The following is an 11,908-nucleotide window of genomic DNA, read 5'->3' as shown; positions in this document are numbered from 1 at the left end:
CCAAGGACCTGTCCCTCCTTACAACATGTCCAAAGTATGTCAGACGAAGCCCCAGAATCCTTGCCTCCAAGGAGTAGCCTGGTTTAACCCTCTCCCGGATGAATCTGTTTATATTCTTTGCAGTCCATGGTACATTCAATACTCTTCTCCAGCATCACAGCTCAAAGGCATCAATTCTCCTTCTATCTTCCCTCCCTATTCTTACTTTTAAAAATATTGTTTTACACACTCTAGGTAGATTATTACACCATGTAAATTCCCATTGCCAAGTCATTATTAAAATACCTGCTAAGATTGCAGTATAATTGAGATTTAGATGAATGTATAGTCTATAGTAGTTGTACCATTTTACAATTCCCCCAATAGTGTATGAGAGTTCCCACCTCTCCACATCCTCTCCAACATTTATTGCTTTCTGTCCTGTTAAACTTTGCCACTGATACTGAGGTGACATGGTATCTCATTGTGGTTTTGGTTTGCATCTCTCATTGATTTTGAGAATTTCTTCATGTATCTGTTAGCCATCTGAATGTCTTCCTCTGTGAAAAGTTTTTCCATGTCTTTTGCCCATTTTATATTAGAATTCTCCATCTTTTTCTTATGGAGGCCCAAGAGTATTCTGTACACTTTTGTTATGGGACCTTTGTCTGAGATGATATTGACAAATGTTTTTTTCCAGACCTACTGTCTACTGTTTTCTTTTCACCCTGTTGGAAAAAGTTTTTGATGAGCACAGATTAAATCTTAATAAAGTCCCATTCATCAATTTTATCCTCTTCAGATTGTGCGTTTTTGGCTGTCTCTGTATACCGTAGACTAGGTACCAATTTGTCTCCTATGAACTTTATGGTTATCTGATCCACCTTGAGTTGATTTTTGTGTATTGTGTGAGATGTGGATCCTGTTTCAACTTTCTGTGGGTAGCAGTCCAGTTTTGTCAGCAGCATTTGTTGAAGAGGTTGTCATTTTATTGAGGTTCCTTGTGTCTTTCATCAACCCTCAAACTTTCCTTGTACAATATCTCTCTTTAAAGGCTGATATTTCCTAAAAATATGCCCAAAGTAAATGAGACACAGTTATACTATCCTTGTGTCTAGGGAGCACTCTAGATACACTTCCTTCAAGACAAATTTGTTCTTTGGCAATTTACAATATATTCAATACTATTCATCAGCGCCACAGTTCAAAAGCATTAACTTCTTGAGTCTTTGTTACTCCTTATGCAGCATTCAGCTGCATAGAAATGAACTAGAAATTTAAAAGTTTGGATCAGGCACATCTTAGTCTTTAAGCTGACATCTTTGATCTTTAGAATATCCTTGACCGCATATTTCCAATTGCAACACTTCTTTCATTCATTGATTAATTTATTTATTTATTCAAAGTATTTTAATTTTTTATTCTTGCAATCACGGGTGTTGATTGTGGATCCAAGTAAAAAATGAAATTATTGACAATTCCAGGGTTTTCTCCATCTATCAGTATTTTGCCTTTTCATCCAGTGGTGAGAACTTTTGTTTTCTTGATTTTAAGGGAAAATTCATATTTAGAACTGTAGTCTTTGATCTTCTGCAGGAAGTACTCCAAGTCTTCTTCACTTTCTGCAAAGAAGGCTATGCCACTTGCATAATGCAGTATAGTATTGAGTCATTCTCCAATCCTGATACCATATTCTTCTTCATAAAGTCTGTTGTTGTTGTTAAGTGCAATAGAGTTGAGCACAACTCATATTGACCCTATGAACAAAAGATCTGAACACTATTATGTAACTATCATGTTTCTCTACATATGTAGAGTTTCCTGAGGCATGTTTAGGAAGTGAATGCCACTCCTGCTTCCAAGCCTGTCTCTATTTGGGAGCTTCATCAAACAGTGTCTACCACAGTTAACCATTATGACATTTGGCATACCAGTGCCACAGCGTTCAGCATCACAGCAACCTCAAGTTACATCAGTAAAGCAAATTAACAGACCAGTGCTGTACCACTTAGAAGAATATTCATCCCAAACACAATTAGCACCAGGCACCAGGGCCCAACTGCCTTTTAGATACAAGGCCAGCCCCCCAGGTCCTTGTTGAATCTAAACAAGAGGCTTCCATCCCACAGCTCAGTTTTAGCTAAATCCAATAAGATCACACAGAGTATTGTGAATGAAAAAAAAACAAACACACAAAACAAAACAAAAAACCAACAACAATCAAGGAGTCCACACCCGATCCTCAAACAAATCAAGAGAACTCACCTTCCAGAATCCACCCACTTCACACATGAATCTCTTAGCTTCTCAAATTATTTGCTCAGCATACAGATTAAGTAGAAGAAAGGATAAAACCCTGACATGTTACATTTTAAGCCATGACTTTCCTGATTTTAAAACACTCAGTGTTCCCTTGTTCTATTCAGACAACTGCTTTTTGGTCTATGCATAGATTTCACATGAACAGAGAAAAATATTCCAGGATTTTCAATCAAACTCACTGTCATTTATAATTTGTTATGCTCCACAAAGTCAAATGCTTTTACATAGTCAATTAAACACAAATAAACATCTTTCTGGTGTTCTCTATTTTCATTCAAGATCTTTATGGTATCAGCAATGATGTTGAAAGATTATGAAGAAGTTAACTTTTAACCCTTCTCAGGTAGAAGCCATAAAACCTCACAGGACTTTTGCCCTCTTTTAGAAAAACAAGGCCATAAAACGGCTCACCCACATCTTCGAGTACAGATAAGAGAAATTCCAGGAATTGTTTTTCTGAACTTTACTCCCCACTCCCCCACCCCTTGCAACGACCCAGCTTGCCGTGTGCGTGCCAACTTGCTTTTAAATGTACCAATCAGAAGAACAAACTGGGAGGAGGGTAGAGAGAATGGTGCAGCGGTGAATGAATGGAAACCCAAAATCTCTGTAAATGTTTATGAAAATTAATAAAATATAATTATAGAAAAAAAATGTACCAATCAGATAGTTTTCCTCGCTTACCCCCGCGCGCCAAATTATTACCAATCAGAATTGCCTACCTCAGTGTATATTCAAATACACCAATCAGCAACCCTCCCTGTGTGTTAGCCCATGTTTGCGCGGGTTATTGCCTTTATAAGCTGTATGTACCCTTAGCTCGGGGCTCAACTCTTCTGCCTCTGCGTAGGTCAAGAGTTGTGCCCCAGCGCGCTGGATGGAATAAAACCTCATGCTGTTTGCATCAAGGATGGTCTCTCGTGAGTGATTGGTGCTGGCGTCCGATCTCATTGGGGTCCGGCTCTGCGGATCTAACAATGTCCCTCATGCCATGGCCTTTTCAGAATCCGGCTGAATTCTTGGCAGTTTCCTGTTGTTGTAATGATCCCAGTCACTCTTAAATATCTTCAGCAAGATTTTATGTGCATGTGATAGCAACGATACTGTTCTATAATATTTGCAATCTGTTGGGTCACAACCATCAATGGTGGAGTGGTATTAATAAATTCAGGATTATCCAAACATATTAATATAGTTATAAAACTGGCATCACTTGTCTCCAGCCAACAAAACAAGTTACTTTGCCTTAGAATTATGTTTTTCCTTTCTTTAGTCTTATAAAATACTTTAAGTTGCCTGTTTATCAGAAAGGGAAATGCTTCTTTCCAGCTTTACATTTAACTCTTTGACAATGTTTTTTTTTCAGGCATATGTAAATTGTACCTTAAACTGCTTGTTTACCAAGACAGGAAATGCATCTTTCTGGATCTTTTCAAAACAATTTTTCTTATTCATATGTTAATGATTTCATGAGCTGTTTACTAGTAACTATATATAAATTATTCTTTTTAAATGTAGAAATCCTGTAACTTTGATTAACAAAAGGAATATATTAAATAGATTAACATCACCCAAGTATAAAAACTAAATATCACTTTTAGACAAGAAAGCAATTTTTTGGGATGATTCTCACTGCTCTCCAAGATCTGTAATAAAGTGCTTTGGATATTACAATCTATCTTTCTTTTTGGCAGCCGAATATGGAAAGAACCCCTTGAATTCAGTAACATCAATAACAACAAACAACCATTGCATTGTGTTTGGTCATCTTTTTTGGATTCTAAAAGCTGTAGTTAAGATCATAAAAAATACTAAGAGCACTGTGACAAAAATATCTGCTTTACAAAATCCTTTTCTTTTTCCCTAAGTGATTCCGAACCTACTGTTCACTACTCAACATAGTAACTAATTGCTTCCTTGGGGTTCTTTGCCCCAGTGACCTGAACTAAGTAAACATACTATTTATGTCTCTTAGTGATTTCTTCATTCATTATTTTAGAGAAAAAATAAGACTCTATTACTTTTAGGAGCATAAGCATTTGTTTTTGCCTGTTGTCTGCTTTTCAACTTCAGGTAAAAGGTATCTACTGTCCTCGAAATAATGTCTGTAGTTTTTGGTATATTCATAGGACCCCAAGTCTTTTTTAAGTTTTACATTACTTTGCACCCAAAATTTATATACCTTCTTTATCATTCATGTATATTGTTTTCACACATTCTTTCATTCATATTGAGTTTGAAATGATCCCTCACATACATTGAATTTTACAAAATTAGTCACCATTGATCTGTGCCAACTATTATCATGTCTTTTCAAGTCCCCATTGCATCTTTACTAATTCCTTCACCCCCTTTTCTGCCCACCGAACTCTTGTTATCTTAGTGATTTCCTCCTTTCTCCATCCTCCATCCTCTTGCTCTCCTCTCCTTCATCTTTTGGACTTTTATACACATCTTACTAGTTATCTTTATATTTTTACAAGAATGGCCTTACACAGTATTTGTCCATATGAAGTTGAGCTAATTCACTAACCATAATATTCTTTAGGTTCTCTCATGTTATATAGTATTTTATGAAATCATTACTTCTTAGTGCTGCTTAGTATTTTATTTGTGAAAATACCATAATATCTCAATCCATTAATTTATTGATGAAAATTTGGGTTATTTCCATTTTTTTGCTATTGTAAATGATGCTGCTATCCACCACTGTGTAGTACATAAGTAAATATTAAAGAAAGCATGTTTAAATTAATCAGATTAATGGAAGGTAAGTGAAATAAAATAATATATATAATTATTTTATACTCAATGGCACATAACAACAACAACAATTATTTTATAGTATTGTAGCAGGTACATATATGTCTTTCTTCATTTAAACCAATGATTTGTATAAAAAAGCCAAACACTACTGTTTTAGTGTAAAATAGCCATGTAGGCTGCCAACAATGACAGCTGCTGAATATTGAGCTGAATTTGAAATCATATGACCTACAGCAAACTCCATGTCAATTAATTCCTGAGTCTCACCCACCTTACAGTCAGAGCTCCTTTAGCATTAGTATCTTAAAAGTAGATTAGACCCTAAAAACAGTTTGTAGTCAGCTCTGTTTACATTTCTATGCCCTATAAACTTGTCCTAGGCTAGGTCTCATGTGATTCTCTATCCCCTTTTTTAACCTATTGTACATTTCCCCTTTCTGTGTTATAGAATGAGGCTGCCATTCATATAAAAAGATCTTTTATCTGAGAAGCCGTAAAGCTGATAGGGTGCTATTAATAAGTTCAAAATTATATATGTATCAGTTATAAAACTATAGTTATAGTTATAAAACTGACATAAATTTTCTCCAGCCTGCAAGACTAGTTACTTGGCCTTAGAATTCTTATTCATTTAGTCATGTAAAGTAGTTTAATCTGTCTGTTTACCAGGAGAGGAGATGCATCTCCAAGATCAATGGTTACCTCTTTGAAGCTGGTTTTCCCAGTCATATGTAAATTTAACTTAATCTGCCTGTTTACCAGGAAAGGAAGTTTAAATTAAGTTTTATCTATCCAAAACCTGTTTTTCTCAGCTAAATGTCAACTAGTTTATAGGTTGCCTATTTACTGGTATCTGTGTATAATTTTTTTTTCAAATGTAGAAATTCTTTGATTTTACTAACCAAAGCGTGGATTGTTGTCTCCCCCTGCTATAAAAGCCTAATGACCACTCCCAGATGGGGAAGTAGTCTTTGAGGTCAACTCACTGTGCTCCCAGATCTGTAATAAAGTGCATATGGATATTTCAATCCGTTTGTCTTATTGACAATTGACTACAGAAAGAACCCCTTCCATTAGCTAACAAAACCAAATGTATGGATACCTCCTTTTCTTGGCCACCTTAATGTAAATGAAACTTTAGTACCACGCCTTTATATAAATCTTTCCATAAAATGTAACCTAAATAAAATCTTTGTGTTTAGCTGGCTTGCTGCTGTATGATTCTCCCACTCTACCTATCTTTTCTCTTTTCTACAGCATGCCAAAATAAACTATCTTTTCTTTATTTTTAGCAACTGAAGTGGTTATTGGGCTTTTTTCCTATAACACTATCATCAATTTGATTCTGAGTCATATTTTATAGTATAGAGTTATAAATATTTGTGGAAACACACTCTCAGATATTTCAGAATAGCTAGAAAATTCTAACTACAGGTTTTTTTATTAACAAGGTAAAGCTTTACTGTTCTCCAGCGTTCTTAATTATTTTTATAACTATGCAAAAGTATCCAACACCTTACTAAATATTATGGAGAAAATGTTATCTTGCAAAAACTTTTATTTAGTAGCAGTGTTATAAATAACTCTTTTAAGAGGTGAAGGCAAAGGATGATAAAAAGACCAAAATGGATGTCAGCAGAGATTCAGAATATTGCACTAGAGTCCTAAGAAGCCAGAGAAAAAGGAAAAGATCAAGAAATTAAGGAGCTGAACAGAAGATTTGATAGGGCAGCAAGAGAAGACAAAGCAAAGTATTATAATGAAATGTCCAGAGAGCTGGAGTCAGAAAATCAACAGGGCCAAACTCTTTCAACATTTCTTAAGATGAAAGAACTGAAGAAGAGATTCAAGCCTCACGTTACAATACTTGAAGATGGTATGGGCAACATCTTGAATGATCTAGGAGGCATTAAAAGAAGATAGGAGGAAAATACAGAATCACTGTACCAAATAGAATTAGCTGATACAGAAATGTTTCATGAAACAATATATGAGCAAGAACCTGTGGTGATGAAGGAAGATGTTTAAACTGATCTGAAAGAATTGGGAAAAAACAAGGTCCTGGGAATTGATGGCATACCAGTTGAAATATTTCAACTAACAGACTTTGCCCTGGATACATTCACCAAGTTGTGCTAAGAAATCAGGTGGACAATCACCTGGCCAACTGACTTGAAGAGATCTATATTTGTTCCTATTCATTGATATCACATGCAAGCAACATTCTGCTGAACATTATCCAAAAATGACTGGAATAGCACATGAACAGAGAACTAACAGATGTGCAGGGCAGATTTAGAAAAGGTCATGATGCTAGGGATATTATAGCTAATGTTAGATGGATCCTGGCCAAAAGCAGAGACCACCAAAGGAATGTCTGTCTGTGTTTCATTGACTATATACAGGCACTTGACTGTGTGGATCACAGCAAACTATGGCTAACTCTGAAAACAATGGAAATCCAAGAACAGTTGATTGTGCTTATGTGAAATCTATACTTGGACCAGCAGGCTGTCATCAGAACGGAGCAAGGAAACACTGCATGGAAACATTTAAAATAGGGAAGTTTGTCCACCATGAAAGTATCCCATCTCCATACCTTCTTAATCTATATGCAGAACAGATTATCCATCTGACTGCATTCTATGAGGAGGAATGTGGCATCAGTATTGGAGGAAAACTCATTAACAACCAGTGTTATGCAGATGACACAACCTTGCATGCTGAAACTGAGGAGGACCTAAAGCGCTTGCTACAGAGGGTCAATATGGATTGAAGCTTAGCATCAAGAAAATAAAAATTGTTACCACTGAGCCAATTATCAGCATCGTGACAGATGATGAAGAGACTGAGATTGTTAACATCTTTAATTTACTGGGCTCCACAATTGAAACTCATGGTATCAATAGCCAGAAAATCAAAAGACAAATTGCTTTGGGAAAATCTGCTGTCAGGGATCTCTCTCCAGAGGACTGAAGAGCAACGATTTCTGTAGGGAGACTAAGGTGTGCCTTAAAGCCAAGGTCTTCGTAATTACGTGTTATGCATCAGAAAGTTGGACAATGACTAAGTATGATGATAGAAGGAGAATTGATGACTTTGAGCTGTGATGCTGGAGAAGAGTATAGACTATATCACAGACTGCTAAGAGAACAAACAGTTTCGTCCTTGCAAGGGTGAAACCAGGCTACTCCTTGGAGGCAAGAATTCTGAAGCTCCATCTGACGTACTTTGGCCATGTTGCAATGAGGGACTAGTCCTTGGAGAGGGACTTTATGCTTGGGAGGGTCCAGGGACAGTACAGGAGGGGAAAACACTCAATGAGATGGATTGAATCAGAAACTGCAATAATGGGAATAGGTGTACTGGAGATGATAAGGTTGCCTCAGGATAGAGCAGAGTTTAGAGCTGTTGTACATATAAGGTAGCTATGAGTAGCAAGTGATTTGACAGCACATAACTAGAGCAACATAAATAATTTCAAGGTAGTTTAAAACTTTAGTACCTTTTTATAAAATTTAAATATTATTATGAAAGTATAATGCCTATATTCATTAATCAATGTAACTAATTTTTGAGTAGTAACATATTTTCATTTTTTCTCTATTCTTCATTTCAATGCTGTGAATTTCCTTTTCGAATAAGAAATGGGGAGAGACTGAATAGCATTTTGCTAAGTGAACGAACTCAACTGGACAGGGACAAATATTGTATAAAACCATTATTGTATATTGAGTATAAGGATACAAGGGTGGGAGCAGGGGGATGAGGTTGTGCAGAGGGAGGGGGGAATAATCATGGAGTTATACAATTTGATAGGAAGGAGGCTGTGAGGGAAATTGGAAGAATCTGTTCTCAAAATAAATGTATTTGAATTTTGTAAATAAAATTGTTGTTGTTTTTGTTGTTGTTAAGTGCCATCGAGTCATAGACAATTCATAGTGACCTTATGAACAAAAGATCTGAGCACTCTTCATAAAGTACCTGCAGGCAAGCCATTTCTGAAGTGGATGCCACTCCTGCTTCAAGCTTGTTTTAATCAGGGAGCTCCACCAAACACTGTCCACCATGGGTCACCATTCTCGCGTTTGACTCATCAGTGTCACAGTGTTTAGCATCACAGCAACCATGAGTTACCTCTGTACCACAATGTACAGACCAGTGCTGTACCACGTAGAAGAATGACAGAAAACAATTTAAACCAGGCCTGAGTGCTGCAGATTAAAACCACCCACCTTGGGCTTGGTAGCGTAACTTTCTGTCCACCAGACCAATGTAGCTCTCTCTATGTTGTCATTGTGATTGTTGTTAAGTGCCAGAGACTCACAGAGACCCATGAATGAAAGACTTGAGCACTGTTCATAGAGTTTCTGGAGGCAAGCCATTTTGAAAGTGGATGCCACTCCTATCTCCACGGAAACCATTACCTTCATCCAGATGAAAAATAATCTTAAAATTAAATGTCTTTCATTATATCTGTTGCTATTGTTAGATGATATTATGACTCACAGCAACCCTATTGATAGAATGGTGTCAATAATTTAAGTATTATCCAAACATATCATTTAATATAGTTATGCTTGTTTACCAGGTGAGGGAAAGCATCCTTCCTAGATTAACATTTACCTCTTTGAGATTGTTTTTTTTTTCGGTCATATATACATTGTACCTTAAAATGCCTATTTACCAGGAAGAGAAATGCATCTTTCCTGGATTAGAATTTACCTCTTTTAAACAGTATTTTCTTAGTCATATGAAAATTATTTTACAAATTGTATGTTTACTAGTAATTATGTAAAATGTCCTTTTTGAATGTAAAAATCCTGTAACTTTAACTAACAAATAACATGCTAAGTAGATTAACATCTAACCCAAGTATAAAAACTAATGACCACTATTAGACAGGGGAACAATTTTTAAAATGATTCTCGCCACTCTTCTAGATCTGTAATAAAGTACTTTGGATTTTGCAATCTGTCTGTCTTATTGGCAATTGACTACTGAAAGAAACTCTTGGATTCAGTAACACAAAGAACAAGAGGTCTGAACCTTGCCTTATCCTGTGCAATTTTCATTATCTCCATCATTGTCAAGTCCATTGTTGTAGTCACTATGTCAATCTATTTCATTGAGAATATTCCTTTCTTTCTTTAGCCCTGTATTTTTCCCAATATGATGTCTTTTTCCAAAGACTGGTCTTTCCTGACAACATGTCCACAGTATGTGGGAGGAAGTATTATCTTCTTATCTCTAAGGACCACTCTGGTTGCACTTCTCTCAAGACATACCTATCTGTTCTTTTGACAGTTCCTGGTATGTCCAATACTTTGCTCCAACATAACAATTCAAAGACATAAATTCGTCTTCAGTTTTTCATATTTGTTTTTCAACTTTCAGAAGATCAGGAAGCAATTGAAAACACAATGGCTTGAGTCAGGCCCATCTTAGTCTTTAAACTGATATCTTCGTTCCTTAGGACTTTAAGTAGGTCCTTGACAGCAGATTTTCCCAATGTAGTACATATTTTGACTTCTTGACTGCTGCTACCATAGGTATTGATTGTGAATCCAAGTAAAACACAATTGCTGATAACTACGAACTTTTCTCCATGTGTCATGATTTTGTTTATTGTTCCAGTGGTGAGGATCTTTGTTTTCTTAATATTAAGATGTAATTCATATTGAAGGCTATAGTCTATATATGATCTTCAGCTGTAAATACTTCAAATCTTCTTCATTTTCTGCAAAAAGTGTTGTGTCATCTGTATGTTACAGATTTTTAATAAATCTTCCTCCAATTCTGGAGCACGTTCTTCTTCATATAGCTTAGCTTCTATAAATATTTACCCAGCATAGAGATTGAATAGGTAGGGAGAAAGATGTAATCCTGAGACACACTGTTCTGGCTTTAAGCCATACAGTGTGTTCCTTTGTTCTGTTGGCACAATTGCTTCTTGGCTTATTAAGAAGTTTTGTTGTTGTGATTGTTGAATACTGTTGAGTTGGCCCTGATCCTCCAGTGGGTTTGCATAGGCACTTAATCATTCGAGAAGAGATTGCCCATCCTTCTCCTATGATGAATAAGTTTTTAGCAAGTGCAATTAAGTGGTCTGAAATCTCTATTTTACTAAATTATTGATAATTTATTATAACCTACACAGTAGAATGCTTTTACATTAAGTTATTAAAACACAAGTAATCATCTTTCTGGTGTTCTCTGCTTTCATCCAGAACTTATCTGACTTCAGCAATAATGTCCCTTATTTCACAATCCCCTCTAAATTTAACTTTAATTTCAGAAAGTTTTCTGGAGATGCATGGTTCCAGTCATTTAGCTTCAGCAAAAGGTAAGAACAGGAAGTCATCCTCACCTAGGTGAAGAATTTTTTACTGTTATAGATTTATTTATACAATTTGTCTATATTTAAATACCATTTCTAGTTTTCACTCATGCCTTGGCTAAATATCCTCCTTGGTTACTCCTCCCTTCAAGATTCTTATGTTTTGTGAAGGTTTATGTAAATACTTGACATAGAAATTAATGTGTGGTAAATAGAAATTTATTTCTAATGAAGTCTACACAAAATATATCCTAGAAGCTCCAGAAGAAGATATGCATGAAAATAACTTTTATCTAAAACTTTAAATGAGAAGATGTTATAGGTTTTAATTTGAGAAACAAAATTATCAAATCCAAGTACTACTACAATCAGAATCAAACTGATGTCAATGAGGTAGGACTATTAGGGACAGAGGGAGAGAGAAGTCAAATATGAACTTAATTTTCTTTTTTAAAAAAAATTTATTTTATTAATTTTAATTAACATTTACAGAGCTTTTGG

Source organism: Elephantulus edwardii, unplaced genomic scaffold (genome assembly GCF_000299155.1).
Source record: "Elephantulus edwardii isolate Elephantulus edwardi_28Jun2011 unplaced genomic scaffold, EleEdw1.0 scaffold00133, whole genome shotgun sequence".
NCBI classification, from domain to species: Eukaryota; Metazoa; Chordata; class Mammalia; order Macroscelidea; family Macroscelididae; genus Elephantulus; species Elephantulus edwardii.
Note: the sequence above shows the minus strand (reverse complement) of the source record.